This window comes from Zootoca vivipara, chromosome 14 (assembly GCF_965207765.1).
Source record: "Zootoca vivipara chromosome 14, rZooViv2.hap1.1, whole genome shotgun sequence".
Classification (NCBI taxonomy): Eukaryota; Metazoa; Chordata; class Lepidosauria; order Squamata; family Lacertidae; genus Zootoca; species Zootoca vivipara.
Window position 1 is genome coordinate 31,540,739 of NC_142597.1, and position 21,841 is coordinate 31,562,579.

The following is a 21,841-nucleotide window of genomic DNA, read 5'->3' on the forward strand; positions in this document are numbered from 1 at the left end:
TGGCTTCTCAGTCTCTGGCTGTTGACGCCCTGGGAGCTCCAGGTTGGGCAGTCAGCAGCTGAATTCGGTGTAGAGAGAAACAAACAGACCTTGTCATGTTCAATGTCAGGAACGTGTTGCGTTGGCAGTGAAGGCAACCCTGAGAAGCGACGTCGGGACTCAGTGGGTGGTTAATTTTCAGTCTGTGTATCCGGGTGTCATGGCATGTGCGATTTTTTGTTTTTGCCTGACGAGGAAAGCGGTGTGTGTGTGTGTGTGTGTGTGTGTGACGGCGTTGAGAAGCAGATGATATACGGAGGTTTTCTTGCAGGGAATGGCAGGGTGGATTTCAGCAGAAAGTGAGCTTCCGACTGCAAATCTGTGCAAACCCTCTCCTTTGAAAACAGACTGCTCCCCCTGCTCTTCATCCCCTTACAAATTACGCAATCAGAGCAAATTTGCATTCAGGATGCATAATTCATTTCTGCGCTGGTTAGCCATGCAGAAGGACCATGAGGCTGGCCAGGGGTACAGCTCTCATTGGACTCCAACTCCCACCAGCCCTAGCAGCCTGCCAGCATGATCGTAGTTGATGGACACCTCTTCTATTTGTAGCATCTGCAGTTTCAAGGGACCTGATAGACGTCATTGGACACACAGCCCAGTTCCAGAACCTCCACTGAGAACCCCAGGAGATAGCAATGAATCTGAGCCGAAGGCCAGAATATTTCTACCAGAAGGTACCAGAACTTAATCTGGTCTCACATGACTTTTACTCAGGAGCAGGAAGCAAAAAGCAGCATGTGTTCTGGATTGGGACTCAGTTGGTTCTCACTTAAGGGGTAGGGTTAGGGTTGCCACCCATCTGGATTTTCCGCATTATCAGGGCGGAAACCGGGAAAATCCGGACATATGGCAGCCCCTGTTTCTGCCGTTTTCCCAACTATATAGCTGTTTTCTCTATTTGGGGGGGGGCTCTGTCCATCTTGAGCAGCACCAGTATTTCCTTCTGCGAAATGGGCACCCTGGAATGTCCCTCTGCTCCCCAGACATGCCTGAACACGCCGTGCTTTTCCTGATTCAGCTGATTCCACCGTCTGCTTGTTCCAACAATGAACGTGGCCTTGGCTTCCTTTCCCTTTCGATCTGCGCTGTGTTTTTTGGTGCGGTTGACAAAACTCTGAATATTTTGTGTGAATGGAGCTGTTCTTCTGTTTGATGTTCGCTGCTCCAGGCTTCCCCCAGGAAGGCAGAGCAGAATGTAAGCAAGACGTGAAATGAAATTAGCCCAGAAATACCTTTTTAAAGATTCTCTAGAACTCTAGATGACTCACTGCCAGCACATGCTCTAGCTCTGTTCCCTGAGGCTCAGCACCCCCCATGTTTGCCTGGGAGGATGCAGGATTCTGGAAGTAGAAAAAAATGGTGGGTTGTGTTTTTTTTTTGGTCCAGGGCTGGGGCTAGAGGCAGCTGGGGGCTGGGGAAGGGTCTTTGCCTCTTCCAGCCAGTTCACTGCTTTTGGATGCTAACCAGGCAGGGGCCCCTTTGCCAGGAGAGGAAGCTGGTGGCAGTTTTATCCATTTTAATTTCTGGGACCTGTGCAAATGTGTGCGAAATTGACAAATAACCACCCACGTTGCACAGATGCTGCTCACTCTCTACGTGGGTGTGAAATGTATAAACATACACAGTGAGCACACACACACACACACACACAGAGAGAGAGTCATATTCACTACCTATGTGCATTTATGTATTTATTTAGCTTACTTGGTTAGAGCATGGTGCTGATAAGGCCAAGGTTGCAGGTTCGATCCCTGTATGGAATTGGAGTGGACAATCCTCACGTTCCCTTCCTTTTTCTCCAAAGAGCTCAAATGTGGCACATGTGGTTCTTTCCTTCCTTATTTAACCCCAAAACAACCCTGGAAGGTACAGGTGAAACTCGGAAAATTAGAATATCGTTGAAAAGTGCATTTATTTCAGTAATGCAACGTATTATTTTTTCTTTTTCTTTTAATTTTTACAAATGCTTTCTTTTGGAAATTCCACAGTAATAAAACAAATAGTTACAATAATAGAAAAATAAACATCGCTATTACATTTCATTAATTGCATTTCATTTATAATTGACCCGCCTAACGACAAATAATTACAATCACAACAAATAAAGGCTTGACATATCTTGCTTTGCATGTCATGCATCTATCTCATATATTGGTTTCACCTTTCAAGTTGCATTACTGAAATAAATGCACTTTTCGACGATATTCTAATTTTCCGAGTTTCACCTGTAGGTTAGGCTGAGAGGCCCAAGGTCGCACCCAACGAGCTTCATGGCCACATGCGGATTCGAACTCTGCTCTCCCGAGCTCCAGCCTGACCCTCTACCTACCCCACCATCTGTATGAGAGTTGTATAAATAGCAGGCTTGCCCTCTTAACCTGTGAAGCTCACAGTGGCCTTGATGCAGTCCAGATTTGCCTCCGCCCACCACCCCAGTGACAAAATGACGAGAGAGAGAAAGGCCATTCATAAAGGACGGGCAGACTCCTTTTGTGGTGTGGAGAGGGTCTCTCTCTCTGTGTGTGTCTCTGCCTGCCTGGGAGCCAAGAGCTTTCCTTTCCATATGCCAAGCTATCCGAGGGCCATCGCGTTTTCTTTTTCGGTTGGAGGAGGAGGAGGAGGGCTGCGTGTCTGTGCTGATAAGAACAATCAGGCACAGAAACAGACGTTTCTCTCTCTCTCCTCTCTATCGCCTCAGCCGTCCCCAGTCTTGGCAAACAGACACTGGCTGGCTGGCAGGAAAGGTGGGCTGCGCAGAGATTACCCTGAAATTAGGGCACGGCAGGGAGGAGGCGAGTGGAGTCATTTCAGATGCTTCTCAGTGTGCCAGTTTGGGATTCCAGGATCCTAGTGGACACTCTCAGGTGGGGACAAGGCTTTTCTCAGAGTTCCTGTTTAACCAGGGAGGCCTGGGCCTTTCTGGGAGAGCCAGTGTGGTGTAGTGGTTAAGAGCGGTAGACTCGTAATCTGGTGAACTGGGTTTCGCTTCCCCGCTCCTCCACATGCAGCTGCTGGGCGACCTTGGGCTAGTCACACTTCTTTGAAGTCTCTCAGCCCCACTCACCTCACAGAGTGTTTGTTGTGGGGGAGGAAGGGAAAGGAGAATGTTAGCCGCTTTGAGACTCCTTCGGGTAGTGATAAAGCGGGATATCAAATCCAAACTCTTCTTCTTCTTTTTCTGCCTGCAAACGCTGATGCTCTCCCATCCAGACAAGACCCCATTCGCAATGAGTCATAGAACTGTAGAATTGAAAGGGTCCCAAGGGTCATCTAGCCCAACCCCTTACAGGAACACCCTTATTGTGAAGGTCCCACATCCAACCCCCAATGCCATCTCCAGGGAGGGCTGGGGAAAGACCCCTGTCTGGAAGCTTGGAGAGCTGCTGCCGGTCAGTGCAGATGGTACCGAGCTAGATGGACCAATAGTCTGATTCAGCTTCCTAAGTTCCTGCATTCTGAATCAGGTCCTTCTTCTACCTTGCTCAGTATGGCCTACTCTGACTGGCAGCCTCACTCCAGGGATTCACATAGTGGGTGTCTCCCTGTCGGGTGGATGCCAGCGACTGAAGTTGAGACCTTCTGAGTGCAAAGCAGATCCTCTACCACTGAGCCACAGCCTCCCTTCATCTGACCCTTCATCTGGGTCAGCAAGAATTCACACGGTGTCAGTGAAGTTAACTCTTTATTCAAAGAAACAAGACAGCTCAGGAGGCCAGGCCTAATGAGCACAGAAACTCTTCCTTGTAGATCTTACCCCATTGAGGCAGTTGTGGGGCTGGAGGTCCCTGCCTTCCCACATCTCCTGATCTCTCTCCCCCCCCCCGGACCCTTCCCCCAAAACATGAGACTTTGTTATCTTGTCTGTCTCTCCTCCGCCCTTTTCATGCCTCTTCTGGTTCTGGGAGACCAGGGGGAGGGGAGACCCCCCTGACTTCTTCAGCAGCCTGCCTCTCCTCTGCCTTTTGGCCCCCTTCCTCTCCAGCCTCTGCTTCTGCCTCTGCTTCTGAACTGCTCTCTGCCCCAGCCTCTTCCTGCTCATTAAACCCTGTTGCCTCTTCTGCTTCCGACACCTCCTCCTCCCAGTCTGCTCCCACTTCTTCTTCTGACCGCTCAGCACTGCCCCAACACCAGTCCCTGGCTCTGAGCCTTCTTCCCTTGGGGGTTCCCCAGCTGGTGCCTCCCACCACTCCTTTGCATTCAGCCAGTCTATGACACTGGAGCTCTACCTTCCATCCAGGGGTGCAAAAGGCCTTATCAAAGTTCAAGGATGCATTCCAGCCAGGCAAAAACATCTAAGGAGGAGGCAATGCAAGGCCAGCAAGGGGTGTGTGGCTCATGAGGGCCAGATAGGGAAGCTTGGGGGGCTGCATTTGTTTTAGGGCTGATTCAGAATAAGGCAGCACCCGATTTTTAAAAAAATATTTATTGAATTTATATACCGCCGTAGGCCCACAGGTCCATGTGGCACAGTCATAGCTCAGTGGTAGAGCAACAACTTTGCTTGCAGGAGTTCCTGGCTGTGCTTCTGAGCGCCTCCAGGTAGGGCTGGGAATACAGTGGTATCTCGGTTGCCGAACATAATCCATTCCGGAAGACTGTTTGGCTTCCGAAATGTTCGACAACCGAGGCGCAAAGGGCCGCCTGCAATTTCCATTGAGAAAATTGAACAAACAAACAAACAAACACACGCAGAGGAAACTGTTTGACTTGTGAGACGCGTTCGAAAACAGAAGCATTTACTTCTGGGTTTTCGGTGTTTGGAAACCAAAGCGTTCGACTTCCGGGACGCTCAAGAACCAAGGTGCCACTGTATCCCAAGTCTGGAGAGCTGCTACAAATGTCACAGACTGGTTGGACACAGAGGAATTGGGGGGGGGGGAGGAAGACATCTGGGGAGCCGCCAAGGGAAGAAGGCTCAGAAACTGGGGACAACAATAAGTGATCAGAGGGAGAAGAGGGAGAAGACTGGGAAGAGGAGGTGTCAGAAGTTTAGGACACACAGGACCTGGTGATTTGGGAGAGTCTGTGGCAGAAAGAAGTCCGGAATCAGAGGCAGAAACTGAAGCTGGGGAGGAGCGAGGCCAAGAGGCAGATATGAGTCAGGCTGGTGAAGAGTCACAGGTGTCTCCCCCTCCTGCTGTGAAAACCTCCCCTCCCCCCTTGTTTCCCAGAACCAAAAGAGGCATGAAAAGGGTGGAGGAGAGGTTGGCTTCATGCAGGCACAGTCTTAGATTGCTTGGGGAAAGCCCTGGAAAGGAAGGGACAGCTGTGGGGAGGCGAGGATGTTCAGTCCCGGCAAGACCTACCGGGGATGAGCTGCTGGGCTCATTAGGCCTGACACTCCGCCAAGTCTGTGCAGATCATGTTTTTGCCAATAAAGTGTTTATTCTGAGTTGCCCAGTGTGATTTCCTGCTGGCCCGCTCCTGACAACCAAGCAGCTTCCTACTCCCTTCCCTTACGTGTCAACAGAGAGCTATCGAGGCAACAGGAGCCACAACTGAGGGTCACCCTCATTCTTCTGCCCTTTGCAATCTGCCGCCTGAGGCAAGTGCCTCTTCCCTCAGCTTGGAACCTTATTCTTGGGGTCAATGTTAGGGTGATGCCGAGCACAACTTGGGGGAGCAGTTTCCCTCTCAGATGGCATGTTTGACCTTCCTCCACGCAGTTCTTGTTGAGAGGTGCAAGTCAAGATAGCTGCTCTCCGTTCCATTTCCGCCGCAGCTGTGCGGGTGACAGCCGAGGAGGCGGGAGGCGGCCTCTCCCACTGTCAGTCACCAGGTGCTAATAGACTCTGGGTTTCTGGCCATTAATTTGTACCGTAATTAAGAGTTAATTGCCTACACCCCCCATGCCTAACGCAGCCATCGCCAGCCATTTGGATCTAATTGAATGGAACTCAAGGTCCTTGATATCAACAGACTCTGCTGAGGTCAGGGTTGGGAGAGCATGTTGATTTCAGGTCCTTGTTTTTCCAACCTTAAGTTTAGTTCTCCACTTTTGTACATCAGTTTGAGATTTCTCTCCCCGGCATCTTTTTTGAAAGTTCAGAAAGAAGGGGGGAGGGGTGGAAACACAAAACTGTACACTTTACAAAGTTGTCATTGAACTTCACCAGATCTTAGCCTATTACAGTATTTGTAAGAATGGATTCCAAATATCAATGAATTTGTCCACGGCAAGTCTGTGTTTTTTTGCAAGTTGTCCATATGTTGTGAGTTTGTGTAAGTCTTCAAAACCAATTGTAGAACAGTAGAAGTGATCCACATTTTTATTTTTCCAATTCATCAGTATCAGTCTTTTTGCTGTGGAAAAGGCATGGAGGGTCCACTCATATTGTCCTTTTGCAAGGTTCCATGTGCTGGGTATATAATTCAAAAGGATATTTTGCTCTGTAAATTGTTCCGTACAGTTCCGTACAGTTCTGTTGAAAGTTGTTTCTTTTTTAATTTCCCCATGAAGGTTTGCCAGCACTTCTGTGCAATTATCTCCTGCTATAAGAGGTTTCCTCCACAATGTTGCCACAATGTTTTCACATTTTCTTATATAAATATAAATAATATAATAATATTATAATATAAATATAATATAATATATATAAAATTATATAATTTTATATATATAATTATAAAATATATAAAATATATAAAATATATAAAATTATATATATAAAATTATATAAAATAATATAAATAATATATTTATATAAATATAAATGCATTGTGTTATTTCACTAACATTGAAAGGAGGTTCGACTGAACATTAGGTACGGCTGCCATACGTCCAGACATAGTTGGTATTCAGCCCCCTTAAGAAGAGTCTGGGCGGCTCAACTTTTGTGGTTGGATTTTCACTTTTTGGAATGACAGCCCCTAACATTAGGAAGAACTTTCTGACAATGAGAGCAGTTTGACAGCGGAACGAACTAACCCAGAAAGTGGTGGAGTCTCTTCATTGGTGGTTTCAAAGCAGAGCTTGGATGCCCATCTCTCAGGGATTTTTTAAGCTGTGTTTCCTGCATTGCAATGGGGTTGGACTAGAAGACCCTTGGGGTGCCTTCCAACTCTCCGATTCCATGTTTCTAGGTAGAAGTAAAGGGACCCCTGACCATTAGGTCCAGTTGTGACCAACTCTGGGGTTGCGGCGTTCATCTTGCGTTATTGGCCAGCGTACAGCTTCCGGGTCATGTGGCCAGCATGACTAAGCCACTTCTGGCAAACCAGAGCTGTGCACGGAAACGCCATTTACCTTCCCTCCGGAGTGGTACCTATTTATCTACTTGCACTTTGACGTGCTTTCGAACTGCTAGGTTGACAGGAGCTGGGACCAAGCAATGGGAGCTCACCCCATCACAGGGATTCGAACCGCCGACCTTCTGATCGGCAAGCCCTAGGCTCAGTGTCTTAACCCACAGCGCCACCTATGTCCTCCATGGTTCTATGTTGGTGCATAAATACAATTATCATTGCTGTTATGCCCCACCTTTTTCTCCAAGGAGCTCAGGGTGGCTTGCATGGTTGCCCCCTCAATTCCCCACAACAACTCTGTGGGGTAGGTTAGGCTGAGGTGCCAATGACCAGCCCAAGTGAGGATTCGAACCCATGCCTCCCAGGTCCTAGCCCAACACTCTAACCACAACACACCACTAGCTTCCCTCGGTTTAGTTGCTAAGCTCCTTACCCTTCCAGCACCCCTTTTATCCCTCCTCTTCCTCACTCAGGCATCTGCTTGCTTCCTTTGCCGACCCTCTCTTCCTCATCATGCAATCTGTCCACGATGACCTAAGGGCAGTGTAAAAAAACCCAGAGAGGCCAAATATTGTCCCTAAAGCTGATGGATTCCTCTGAAAGTTTAATGAGCTAGTTAAAAATGCATGGGGGCAGATTGCCTTCTCAGGGTGGGCATAATTTGGGGGTCGGGTAGGGGCTGATGGTTCCATTAAGCCTGAGAAGCAGATGGGGCTGCGGGAAAGATTTCCACCCTCCTTCTTTCTCAGTAGGCAACCGTTCCACTTCAATGCATTGAAGGGAAGCAGATTGGAGGTGGCCATTGGGTTGCCATGCCATGCCGTCCGGCCAGATTTTCTGGATCCTTCGTTTTGGACTAGGGGGTGGTGCTCACTGTCCATTTGACTGGGAAAGGGGACAAGATACCCTTTAACTCAGTGGCTCCAAAACATTTATTTTATTTTATTTTATGATTTTCAGTTTTGTACATTTCAATAATTTTACAATCATTTTAACATCTTAAAAAAATCAACTTCCTTCCCCCTCTTCCTGCCGTTCCTTAAATTTGTGGGTTTAAAAAAAAATATTTTCTGCATATTCCAAATTAACTTTATTTACTCATCTACTTAAAGTATGTACTCTTATAAAACTGCAGGCTATTACAATAATCCTGCCGATGTTCTTATCTGTTTACAGTTGATTTGTAAATGTTCCGAAACATTTTTGGGTCCCCACCCCTTTTGTTCCATAAACTTAACTCCAGTGCCCCCTACCCTATTAAAAAAAAAACCTATTATTCAGAAAAAGCGGTTTGCATGAACCAGCAAGGAAGAGAACACCACAATGATATTCGGAAGCGTAGCAATGAATTGCACACATATTCACAGCCCAGTGAAAGCTGTTTCGTTTAACTAATTCAACAAAACTGATGAACATGATCTACAGAAGTGAGACCAGATTTTCAAAGTCTTTCAAGTCCTCTATACCCCCTGTGTCCCCCCTGCTGCCCCCTTAGCCTCTTAGCACCCCACCCCTAGGCAACCCCAATGCCCTATCTACTCGGCTGCATTAGGTTTCATTGCTTTAGATCTGCAGTTTTTAATATTTTTCATCGCTTTGCTGCAATCACAATTTATCATCCTGTAAGATGCCCTGGGCTCCAATAAGAGGAAAAACAGACTTAAGAAATAATCACCACCCTGAACAGTTTTCACAGGTTCCCCCTCCCCCCGACAATGTAAATTCAGTTCTTCAGATTTAAACATCATTTCTCACTTAAGAAAGTCCTCATGAAAATTCACCAGTATTTGAGTGCAATCCCTCCCCCCGGAATATACACATTTTTCAAATGTATTTATTTGATTTATATAGACAACAAAACAATGCAAATGAAGTACTGTCACAGGACAGAGTCCTGACAAAGTATGCATAGAATTATAGAATGGGAGAGTTGGAAGGGTCCCCAAGGGACATCTAGTCTAACCCCCTGAAATGCAGGAATCACAGCAATCATTTCTCTTCTCCCAGGCACTGGAGGGGCCAATCTTTGAGAGCTGGGCTTGTTACTGGTCCGTGGATTGCTGCAATCCTGGTTTTTGGGTGTTTTTTTTAAAGTTTCTTATTGGTTTTTCCATTTAGATTTGTTTTTAATCGAGTTGTTTTCTAAGCAGGAAACTGTCCTGATGTGATGAAGGATGCTCCATAAAACCAATTTAATAAAGAAAGGAAACTAATGAATATGCTCCTAAGCACCACACAGACAGATCTTTATCAGATAATATTCAATAATAAGTCCCTGTGGTCCTGTTTACTGTAGCGTGCTTTTAAATTCACAGAAAACCCACATTTAAATTGTACTCGTCGTCACACTTGCTTTCTTCCCCTGAAGCAGAGAGGCAGCGTGGTGCTGTGGTTAGAGCATTCGACTAGGGAGCCTGAATCCTGGCTCTGCAGTCGGGGCTCATGGGTGACTTTTGGCCAGTTGCTGTCTCTCGGCCTAGCCAACCTCACAAGGTTGTTAAAATGACAAAACCGTGAGGGAGGGAAGAGTGTTCACCACCTTGAGCTCCTTGGAAGGAAGGTAGGATGAAAATGGAGTATTTCTACTAACCCACTACTTGAAATCCCCTCTCATGGTTGCTAATCAGTAGGAACAGGGAGGGAGCAATATCTCTTCATGGACCCAAACTATAGCAAGTCGCTAGACCCTGTGAGCACAAACCTATCCACTGTGTCGCCACATAAAATAACTCATGGATTGGGACGTGGTGTTGACTGTCAGCTCAGATGGCTTTGAAAGGATGGCCTTGAAAAGCTGGTGTGACTTTCTTCAACATCAACTTCGTTGGACTGGTCATGTTGTGCAGATGCCTGATGATCGTCTTCCAAAGCAACTACCGGTACTCTATTCCGAACTTAAAAATGGAAAGCGTAATGCTGGGGGTCAACAAAAGTGGTTTCAAGACTGTCTCAAGGAAAATCTTAAAAAAATGTAGTATAAACATTGACAACTGGGAAACACTGGCCTGCGGGCGCTCCAGTTGGAGAACAGCTTTTACCAAAGGTGTCATGGGCTTTGAAGACACTCAATCTCAGGACGCAAGGGAGAAACATGCTAAGAGGAAGGCACGCTTGGCAAATCCACACCGTGATCAACTCCCGCCCGGAAACCAATGTCTGCACTGTAGAAGGACGTGCGGATCCAGAATTGGCCTCCACAGTCACTTACGGACTCATTGTTAAAACAGTGTTTATGGAAGACAATCTTACTCATCTACAAGTGATTGCCAAAGAAGAAGAAGAACCAAAGATATACTACTGCCTGTGTCCATGGAGGTTCCAAGGCAAAGTCATGGAGAAGAGGGCTAACTGTTTAAAAACGACACAGAAGCGAGTGGTCATAGGAAAATAAGAAGAGCCTGCTGAATCAGATCAATGGTCCATCTAGCCCGGCATGATCTTCCAGCCAGATGCATGTGGGAAACCTGCAAGCAGGATTCAGGCAGAAGATCCCTCTCCCCTCCTGCGGTTTCCAGCGACGGATGTTCAGAAACATTGCTGCCTCCAGCTTTGGAGGCAGAGCAGAGCCATCATGGCTACCGTGTTTCCCCTTTTTTAAGACACCGTCTTATAACTTTTTTCCCTCAAAAAAACACACAGTGGCTTATTTTCAGGGGGTGTCTTTTTTTAAAAAAAGTGCTGGTACTACTGGGACCCACTGGCTCAGGATGCTCGGTGCTCTCTTCTGCGCGCTGCTGGGCGCGTTGTTGGCGCTGCCAGTTCCGAGCGCCTGCAGGGTGGGGTGCGGGTGGCAGTGCTTTAAACCCCCAACCCTGTAGAAAGCAATGGAAGTTATGGACCGTAACAATCCTTAAGAGGCGCAGGTCTTAAAAAACCCCTGGTATCACCCTTGAAGCACAGCCTTCCAAAGTCAGGGGGAAGAGGTCTGTTTAGACAAAGGAAAGGTTCGTGGGTGATTCTGCGCCCTGGGACCCACAGAGCTACTTTAAAAATCCCAACCTGGGGGGGGGGGGTCAAATAGTGAAGCCCCATAGCCCTGTAGCAACAGAAGGCACATTCTGAAGCACCCAAGCTGTTCGGTTCCATAAAAAATCCAGGAATTGTAAAATTAACAACAATAATGGGGGGGGCACTCTATCCAAAGAGTTAAGAATGAATTTGAAAGTGTTGAGTTATATATGGAAAAATATGGAAAGGAAAGTTAAAGATAAAAAATAAATAATTATCGCAAGGGAAAAAATAACATCATAAAGGGTAATAATATTAAATATAAAATAGACAACACAACAGAAAAAGCAATGAGATCGCACAGGAGTGAGGGAAGTGGGGAGAGAGGGAGGGGGGTAAGGAATGGAAGGAGGCAATGGTTGGAGGAGGGTATAGGGGGATGAATTAAAGGAAAATTAAGACTGAGAAGCGCATGGTTTTTGTTTTTTAAAGATGCAAAGGCTTGCAATCAGCCAAAGTATAGAGCCCAACTTCCAGGAGACTGCGATCTACTTGCGGATTTATAAACTGGAGGTGATCTACCCCCGTTTTATTGGTGTTCAGGTCAGAGTTGTTTTTAGAGAGAGGAAATATCCCATTTTTGAGGTTAAAGTAAAAGTTCCTGACCTTTTTTTTATAATGAGGAAATGCTGCTAAAACTCCGTTCTTCATTCCACGAAGGGGAGAGGGGGCGGGGCCGGGTGCTCAAAGACAAAAGAAATGGAAAAGGAGATAGCGATCAACTGCAGCCTCCTGCAGCCGCCGGGAGAGGCAGGGGCTGCAGCCGAGTGCTGCTTCGCAAACAAACGGGGGAAAGTGCTTAGAACCCAGAGAATCCAGCTGAAAAACACGAAGCAGCAACAGCAATTGCACACACACCATCCCAAGCCAGCACAGTAACCAAGTCCCAAAAGCAAGAAAGGACTCAGCAAACACTGCTGCGGCCGGCGTTGCTGCTGCTGACTCGGGGAGCTCAGTGCTCTCTTCCACACAGCGCCTATCACTATGGCTTATTTTCGGGGTACGGTTTATATTTCTCAAATGCTTAGAAATGCTGCTATGGCTTATTTTATGACTACGCCTTAAAAAGGGGGAAACACGGTAGCAGCCCTCGAGAGCCCTCTCCTCCATGAATATGTCTAATCCTCTTTGAAAGCCATCCAAATTGGTGGCCATCACTGCCTCCAGTGGGAGGGAGTTCCACAGTTTAACTATGCACTGCGTGAAGAAGGACTTCATGTTGCCCGTCCTTCCCCCCCCCAACATTCAGCTTCATGAGTTCTAGTGTTATGAGAGAGGGAGAGAAGCTTTTCTCCATCCACATAATTTTACAAACTTCTATCACGTCACGTTACGCCTTTTTCTCTAGACTAAAAAGTCCCAGACCCTACAACTTTTCTTCATAGGGGAGTAGCTACCTCCCCTGATCATTTCAGCTGCCTGTTTCTGAACATTTCAAACGCTGAAGTATCCTTTTTAGGGGAAGTGACTGGAATTGTGCACATGCTCATCATGTGGCAGGCAATTCCACAAGCTAATGGTGCACTGAGCGACAAAGCCACAAGCTTCTGAATCAGTCCTCTGTTTTTCCATGGTGCAAAAACAAACAAACAAAAAAAAACACGAGGGGGAGGGAGAAGGACTAAACACCACTGTTTGTGCCTGCCCCCCCCTGCACTGCCCCCTCTCTCCCTGTCCCACACCCTGGGCGCAGTGTCATGCTAATGAGATGCTAATGTTAGGGAAATTGTTCCGACTGCAAAAGTGACATTCCGAGAGAGAAACAGGAAGCCCCAAAGCATCCGGCTCTCGTTAGCTCGGCTGTCCAAACGTCAGTTCTCATTACGGGCTACAATGAGCTTCCGGGCGAGACTCGAGTGGCGGAGGCAATGGTGGTGAACCTGGGCGAGGGATGGAGGAAGAACACTCCATCTGCGATCCCGCCTCCTTTGCTTCCCTTCAACGTCCCCCCCTTCTGCCCCAGATCTAGATGTGGTTCGTTCGTCAAATGTGTCTCGATGAGGTTCATAAGTGTAACATGGTGAATCTGATTGGATAATGCCACAAATGGTGCAGCTGTTCCCCACGGGCCATAGAATGTCAGGGTTTGGTAGCCAGGAGAGGGCCATTAGTGGTCCAGGAATGACCTAGACATGGAGGGTCAAACACAGGTTCACAGCAGACCCTGTGGGTGGTTGGAGACCAAAGGGAGAGAAAGAGGTTGGGGATGAAATGGGCAGTGATGGAAGAATAATAGAATCATAGAATTGTAGAGCTAGAAGGGACCACAAGAGTCATCTAGTTCAACCCCTTGCAATGCAGGAATCTTTCACCCAACATGGGGCCCACAATCCTGAGATTAAAAGTCTCATGCTCTACCAATGAAAAAAATGTCCTCTGCAAGTGATCAACTCAGGCCTTTGATGAGAGGGATGTGTTGCTCTCTTGGTGGCTTATTTGGTTTGAAAGGAAGCGGGAGGAAGAGAAAAGAGAAGCAGTGGCAGAAAGAGAGGGGGGCAGCAGAAAGAAACAAAAGTGGGTGAGAAAACAGGGGTGGTTGAAAGAAAACTGGTTGGGAAGTATTATTAAGGGAAGAACAAGCCTTACTGGAGCAGAGTCAGCATGGCTTCTGCAAGGTCAAGTACTGCTTCGCAAACCTAGCAGCATTCTTAGAGAGTGTCAACAAGCCTATAGATAAAAGTGATCCAGTTGGCATTGTTTACTTGGACTTTCACAAAGCTTTTGACAAGGTACCTCACCAAATACCTCCGAGTAAGCTTAGCAGTGATGGGATAAGAGGAGAGGTCCTCTTGTGGATCAGGAATTTGTTAAGAAACAGGAAGCAGAGAGCAGGAATAAATTGACAGTTGGAGGGATGTAGAAAGTGGAATCCCTCAAGGATCGGTATTGGGATTTGTGCTTTTAAACTTGTTCATAAATGATCTAGGATTTGGGGTGAGCAGTGAGGTAGCTAGGTTTGCCGATGATACTTGATTGTTCCGGATGGTCAAATAAAAAATAAAGCCTTGCGAAGAGCTCCCAAGGGCAACTTTCATGCGAGAAACCATTAGGGAAGGTATTGAAAATAAAAGTGCCAGGATCAAAATACCATTACACAAATTTAAGGTGAGACCACACTTGGAATATTGTGTAGCATTCTGGTCACCTCATCTCAAAATGATGAGCAGGAAAAGATTCAGAAAAGCGCTACCAAACGATCAAGGTGATGGAATGACTCCCCTATGAGGAAAAGTTGTAATGTTTGGAACATTTTTGGTTTAGAGAAAAGGCGAGTGAGTGGTGACATGGTCAAAGTTTATAAAATGATGCCTGGCATGGAGAAAATGGACAGAGAAAAGTTTCCCTCCCTCTCTCAGAACACTAGAACTCATGTTGGGTGATTCAGGACAGAGAAAAGAAAGTTCTTCTTCATGAAGCACATGGTTAAACTATGGCACTCACTCCCGCAGGACGCAGGGATGGCCCCCAATTTGGATGGTTTTAACAGAGGATTAGACGTGACTTCCAACTCCAAAGGCTACGGTCTACCTCCACTGTCAGAGATAGCAGGTTTCTCAGTACCGGTTGCTGGAATGACAGGTGGGGAAAGTGCTCTTGTGCTCGGATCCTGCAGGCACTTGGGCGGCCACTGGGAGAACAGGATGCTGGTCTAGATGGGCCATTGGCCTGACAAAGGGAGAAGAGAAAGGGCAGCAGAAAGAAAGCAAGACAGACAGAGAAAGGGAGGGAGGGAGACGCAGAGGGAGAGAATGACCCCCGTTTATTCCTGGCATGCTTCCCTCCACAGATTACCTCCAAGGAAATGCTTCCTTTGAAAGAAAGAAAGTTCCTCACCCCAGATCTAATATATATTGATGGCTCTTAAATTTAATATATTGGCAGCTTTTAAATTTCTTCTCGGCTTGGAATAACTCAAGCATGCTTTCAGGGTGGCCAGTGAGATATCAGATTGCAGCTTTCCCTGCTCTCTTCACAGTTTCTCACTAGCTCTGCACAGTTCAGCTGAACATGGTGGAGCACGTTTCGCTGCTGGGTCCCAGTCCTGATTCTGCTCAGCTACCGAGGGTCATAAGGGATGTCAGAGTGAATGAGCCCTGGCTCCTTTAAGAAATGTAGGCCTCTGCTGGAGAAGATTCGGCTGGCTGACCGAACCCAAAGGGTGCTCATCAATGGCTCCTCTTCATCCTGGAGAGTAGTGACTAGTGGGGTGCCACAGGGTTCTGTCTTGGGCCCAGTCTTATTCAACATATTTATTAATGACTTGGATGATGGGCTTGAGGGCATCCTGAGCAAGTTTGCAGATGACACCAAATTGGGAGGGGTGGCTAATACCTCAGAGGACAGGATCACACTTCAGAATGACAGATTAGACAAGATTAGACAACTGGGCCAAAGCAAACAAGATGAATTTTAACAGGGAGAAATGTAAAGTACTACACTTGTGGGGGGGGGGATGAAAGGCACAAATACAGGATTGGTGACACCTGGCTTGAGAGCAGTACATGTGAAAAGGATCTAGGAGCCTTGGTAGACCACAAACTTGAAATGAGTCAACAGTATGATGCAGCAGCTAAAGAAAGCGAATGCAATTCTGGGCTGCATCAATAGGAGTATAGCATCTAGATCAAGGGAAGTAATAGTATCACTGTATTCTGCTCTGGTCAGACCTCACCTGGAGAAGTTCAAGAAGGATACTGAAAAGCTGGAACGTGTCCAGAGGAGGGCAACCAAAATGGTCAAAGGCCTGGAAACGATGCCTTATGAGGAACAGCTTAGGGAGCTGGGTATGTTTAGCCTGGAGAAGAGAAGGTTAAGGGGTGATATGAGAGCCATGTTCAAATATATGAAAGGATGTCATATAGAGGAGGGAGAAAGGTTGTTTTCTGCTGCTCCAGAGAAGCGGACACGGAGCAATGGATTCAAACTACAAGAAAGAAGATTCCACCTAAACATTAGGAAGAACTTCCTGACAGTAAGAGCTGTTCAGCAGTGGAATTTACTGCCAAGGAGTGTGGTGGAGTCTCCATATGTTTTGGGACTACAGCTCCTATCATCCTTGACCACTGGTCCTGTTAGCTAGGGATGATGGGAGTTGTAGTCTCAAAACATCTGGAGGGCCGAGTTTGCCTATGCCTGCTCCAGGTGTTTTGTCAATGACATCAATATTTCCTTACAAGTAGGCTGTGTGTGCTCCCCGGCAAGATTTCGGTTCCTAAGAACATAACCTGAGAAGAGCCTGCTGGATCAGGCCAATGGCTCATCTAGTCCAGCATGCTGTTCTCACAGGGGCTAGCCAGCAGGACCTGAGCACAAGAGCCCTCTCCCCTCTTGCGGTTTCCAGCAACTGGCATTCAGAAGCATTGCTGTCTCTGATTCTGGAGGCAGAGCATAGCCATGATGGCTAGTAGGTAGCCACGGATAGCCTCCTCCTCCTCCATGACTTTGCTCAATCCTCGTGATGGCCAGTACAAGAGGTTTGTTGCTTCCAGTTGGGGAAGTCAGGTTGGGCACTGTGAGAATAGAGTCCTGGACCACAGATGGGCCACAGAATCATCAAATTGTAGAGTTGGAAGGGGGCCATTGGGTCATCTGTTCCGACCCCCTGCAATGCATGAATCACAATGAAAGAATCCCTTGGCCTGTTCCAGCTGCAGGTCTCCCGATTCAATCCCCGGCATCTCCCTTTTCCTTAAAACACTCAGATATTGGCCTGAGAGTCACTGCCAGTTGGTATAAATGGGCAAATTATTTTGGCAGAAGGCAACTCAAAATGAAACAAAAACACATCCTGACAATTAGGGAAAGGTTCTCCCGAATGTGACGAGGCCATGGGTGCAGGGTCTGGGCTCTCGGCCCCCTCTATTCCCCTGTGGATTCACAGGCGAGAGTGCGCCCGGTCTTGCTAAATGGTTGCCATCTGGGGCCAGAGAGGGCCCAGGTGAGCAGACGGGATTTGGCACGGCTGGAAAGGCGAGTCGATGGCTGTCTGTTTCTGCTAATGCTGGAGAGATGGCTCCTAAATAATTGAGAAAGGGTCCTGGGTGCCAGGCACTGCGGGGAGAGAGAAGGGGGAGCGGGAGATAGGAGGGGGCACTATTAAGTGGCACTAAAAGCTCATTAGCTGATGAATTATTCAGTCTCAGCATCTGCGGATGGGGTGGAAGCTGTGCCAGAGGGATTCGGGATGGAGAAAGGCCTGTGTGGGCATCAAACGGGGCTTATTCCACACAGGGATGCTGCAAAGAAACCCAGTTGCTCCAGCCTGTTTAAGGTGGTTGCCGTGAGCAGAAGTCACTTCATCAGGTTTTCTAACAATTAATTTATATCATCCCCATTCAGGGAAGTTTTTCATGTGTGACATTTTAAGGTATTTTAAATTTTTGTTGGAAGCCGCCCAGAGTGGCTGGGGAAATCCAGCCAGATGGGCGGGGTACAAATAATAAATGATGATGATGATGATGATGATGATGATGAAATGAGAACCTGTATTCCCATCCACACACACCACAACTTTTTATTATCATTATAATTTATTTTCAAAAAAATAATAAAAATTTACCAAATGGATACGCCAAGATATAAAGCAACAAAACTGTAAGCACGTTATTTTTTGTTTTTCGATTCAATAGGACTCGCTGCAAATCCAGCAAATGTTGTTGCAAATAAAAATAAAATGGATTTAAACAATAAAACCATTTATCCCTTCCTCCAGCAGAATTAAAGAACCCTTTACTAGCCATCCAAAAGCAGTGTACCATGAGAGGGGGAAATTACTTTAGCAAACACTGTTATCTTCCATGGAAGAGAAAGGGAATAGATGGGATTGAGATATCTTATTAAAACAGGATATAAATGAATTAGGTTGACACCTGTAAATTCTTTGAGTAAGGCAGATGAGCTAAGATAGGAGCACTAAGCATTCCAAATCACGCCATGGCTTATAAAAGTATACATTGGTGGAACATGTCCTTATTATGTGATTCTCATGGAGGAGAGGGCTACTGAAGGCTACTAGCCATGGTGGCTGTGCCTCTGCTTCTATGGTCAGAGGCAGCAATGCTTCTGAATACCAGTTGCTGGAAACTGCAGAAAGGGAGAGAGCTCTTGGGCCCAAGTCCTGATTTCTGGCTTCCTACAGGCATCTGGTTGGCCACTGTGGGAACAGGATGCTGAACTAGATGGGTCACTGGCCTGATCCAGTATAAACCTTTGGGACTGGTCTTTGGTGTGTTTTTTTTTTGGGGGGGGGGGGAGAATTTGTAAATGAAATAGAAATGCTCCAACATCATCCTGCAAAGGTGTCTTTGTGCTTTCTTGCCAGTCTGAAGTTGTGAGTCAATTTTTCCCTAAGGGCAACACATCATCCTCTCCTGTACCAAGAGTTCAAGTCTGCACCTTCTAAGTCCTTCCAGAATGTGGCTACAACCGTGCATGCTGCCACTACAAGAAATCCAATTACAGTAATTGTTTATCCATCAATCCCTGATTCTCATTTAAATACAGATTCGTTCATGAAAGCTCTGGAGATTTCACGATATGCTGATGAGTAATTTTATTTATCTCATTAAACATTTGTTCACATATCAGTTTTGGCAGCCTTTCCCCCCAAAAGCTGGTTGATCCATTAGAGGAGATGCCGCAGCGGTACAAAAGAAAAGGACTAAGTAGAGCATCCCTCATCAGGGGCACTGTACCTCCAAATTCTCCTCTCTGGGGAGCAGTGGTTGGAAAATGCCAGCATATCCTAGATTTACCTGCCCCCCTCCCTTCTTCTTCCTCTTCTTCTTCTTCTTCTTCTTCTTCTTCTTCTTCTTCTTCTTCTTCTTCTTCTTCTTCTTCTTCTTCTTCTTCTTCTTCTCTCCGATAAAAGTCAGATTATATTATAGCTGTGATTCCTGCATTGCAGGGGGTTGGACTAGATGACCCACTCTACAATTCTATTTTGGAAACTGTAGTCAAACCCCCACAAAGAGGAATGAAGATGTGAGCCAATATTTTTTTTATTCAAATAAATGTAACCACATTTCCCTACCTGTCGGTAGAGTTCTTTGATGTTGCATCTCAGTTTTGAAGTATAAGTCTCAGTGCGAGGTTTGCTGAGTGGTTCAGTTAATTGATTGATAGATATTTTGTTAGTACGCCCTGTTCAGCCCACGTCTTAAGTGCGTGCATGGGCTAGGCAACTGGAGCACCTTCACCGACCTTCCGATTACAGGAACATAGACGCAGCATTCCTGGAGAACAGGTCCTGGTGCAGTGGACTCGCATCTGCTCATTGTGAGCACCAAAACTCAGCAGAGTAAAACAGAAGCAAAGCTGTGGAGGTTTTGAAGCATGCCTAATTTATTTCTAACAGTCACGAGAAATCACTACAGACCTGCATGAGAGGAGCAGCTCTTATGCAGCCATCTTATCTCTACATAGATAAGAGCGAAAACTTTCTCAGGCATGGGACAGAAGAACCAAAGAACAGCTTCCGACCCCTCCTTTCTCGTAACATGAAAGCAAAACAAAAGATCAGGCGATTCTTGCAATGGGAGGGGTGAAATGCCAACAATTTTTAGGGACTTGTTTCCAGTAGGGTAGCCATACGTCCGGATTTTCCCAGGCATATCTGGAATACTGCGGTCGGCGGCAGTGTCAGGGCAGAAATTGGGCAAATGTCCGGAAGAATCCAGACGTATGGCAGCCCATGTCGGCAACGCCGTTTTGTTCAGCAACTTTGCAAAAAGCAAAACAAAACCCTCAACAACTTTTCTGTCCGGATTTTCAGTGTTTGAAATATGGCAACCATGGGCATAGCCGGGCGGGGGTGGGTGGGTCAGGGAGGGGCAGCTCCCCCCCAATCAATAAAAATAAATAAAAATACATAGCTAATGGAGATTCTGTCCCCCTAACAAAAGGCCTGCCCCCCCCCCCCCGCAAAAATCCTGGCTATATCCATGATGGCAACCCTAGTTTCCGGAGCCATCTGGCAGGCTAACTTTGCAGAGAATGATGCTTTACTCAGTGGGCCTTTGCTTTGATCCAGGAAGGGACCTCTTTTGTTCTTAAATCTCCCCCCACATCCCATAAAGCAAAATCCTGTTCTTCCGATGGAACCTTAGGAAGAACTTTGTGAGAGCAAGGGCTGCCTGACAGTGGAATGGATTCCCTCGGAAGGTGGTGGACTTTCCTTGGTCGGAGGTTTCTAAACAGAATGGCCATCTGTCAATGAGTCTTCAGCTGTGATTCTTGCATTGCAAGGGGCTGGGCTAGATGACTCTAGGGGTCCCTTCCAACTCTACAGTTCTATGATTCTATGTTTGATTGCTTTTGATTCCTCCAGAAAGAAGAAATGAAACGAATGGCTTTGGGAGGGGGAGGAAGAGAAGAGAAGGGGCTTCTTGTTGCTCCATCCATCCTCTCTTGAGTTTCCACCGTCTGGAACTGAGCCAGGGAATCTGATGCAGACGCCGAAAAGCCATTAAGGCGGTAATCCAATTGCAGCGGCATTTTAGTCCTTCCAGAAGGAGCCATTTCAGGATGGATCAACATTCCTATCTGATGTATTTTGAGCTCGCTGGTTGTAGCCGCCCCTGAAGGGAACTCGGAGCGAGCGAGGGAGAATGGTCCCCATCCACCCATCCATCCAGGAGGGTCAGCTGGATAATTGCTACCTTCCCCAAACACACAGCTGCACTGAAAGATATCACGTGCTTGTATGTTTCCCATAACAGGCCTCTAGGCGGCCAGTATGAGAACAGGATGCTGGACTAGATGAGTGACTGGCCTGATCCAAGAAGCTCTTACTAGGTTCTTATGTTGCTGGACTAGATGGGCTACTGGTCTCACCCAGTCCTCCTCTTCATGGTTCCACACACTCCACTGCATTCCCCTTCCTACCCCATCTGAAGTTTCTGCAAGAGCCGGTCAGCATTCTAGTCCTCATTGGGGTGTTTTGGAAGATGCTGACCCGCTAGTGACCAATCCCAGCTCCCAGAACATCTTGCATTCCTCCACTCTCACTTTGCTCCTATCCTTAGTTGGGGTGAGGAAGCTGATTTTGGCTATCCAGCAGCTGGTCTCTTCTCTGTGTGCTTCTCTTTGACATGGGCACAGAATCAGTCTGTTCCACAGCTGGGAGAAGGCAATCCCACTATCCAAGAAGGCTGCTCAGTGATTAGCTCCTATGGCAACAAATCACCTGTACATGATACTCCTTCACACAACAAAGCCAGACTGCTCTGGTAGGCTTGAACACTTAAAGTAGTCCTTCCACTCTCTGGAACACAACACATGCAATAAACCAACCAGCCAATCATAGGATCCCTGCCTTGGAATGAACCTTGAGGTCATCCAGCTCAATCCTGCAATCCCATGGCAATGCATTTTATTGAAAAATCCCCTGGTTGAACAATATTTATAGAAGTGGTCCAAAGCAGATATGGCTGTAGATAGCCCATCTCTCTCTCTCTCTCTCTCTCTCTCTCTCTCTCTCTCTCTCTCTCTCTCTCTCTCTCCCCCACCCCATGGAAGGGAATTTTGACTGTTTCAGTTCCAT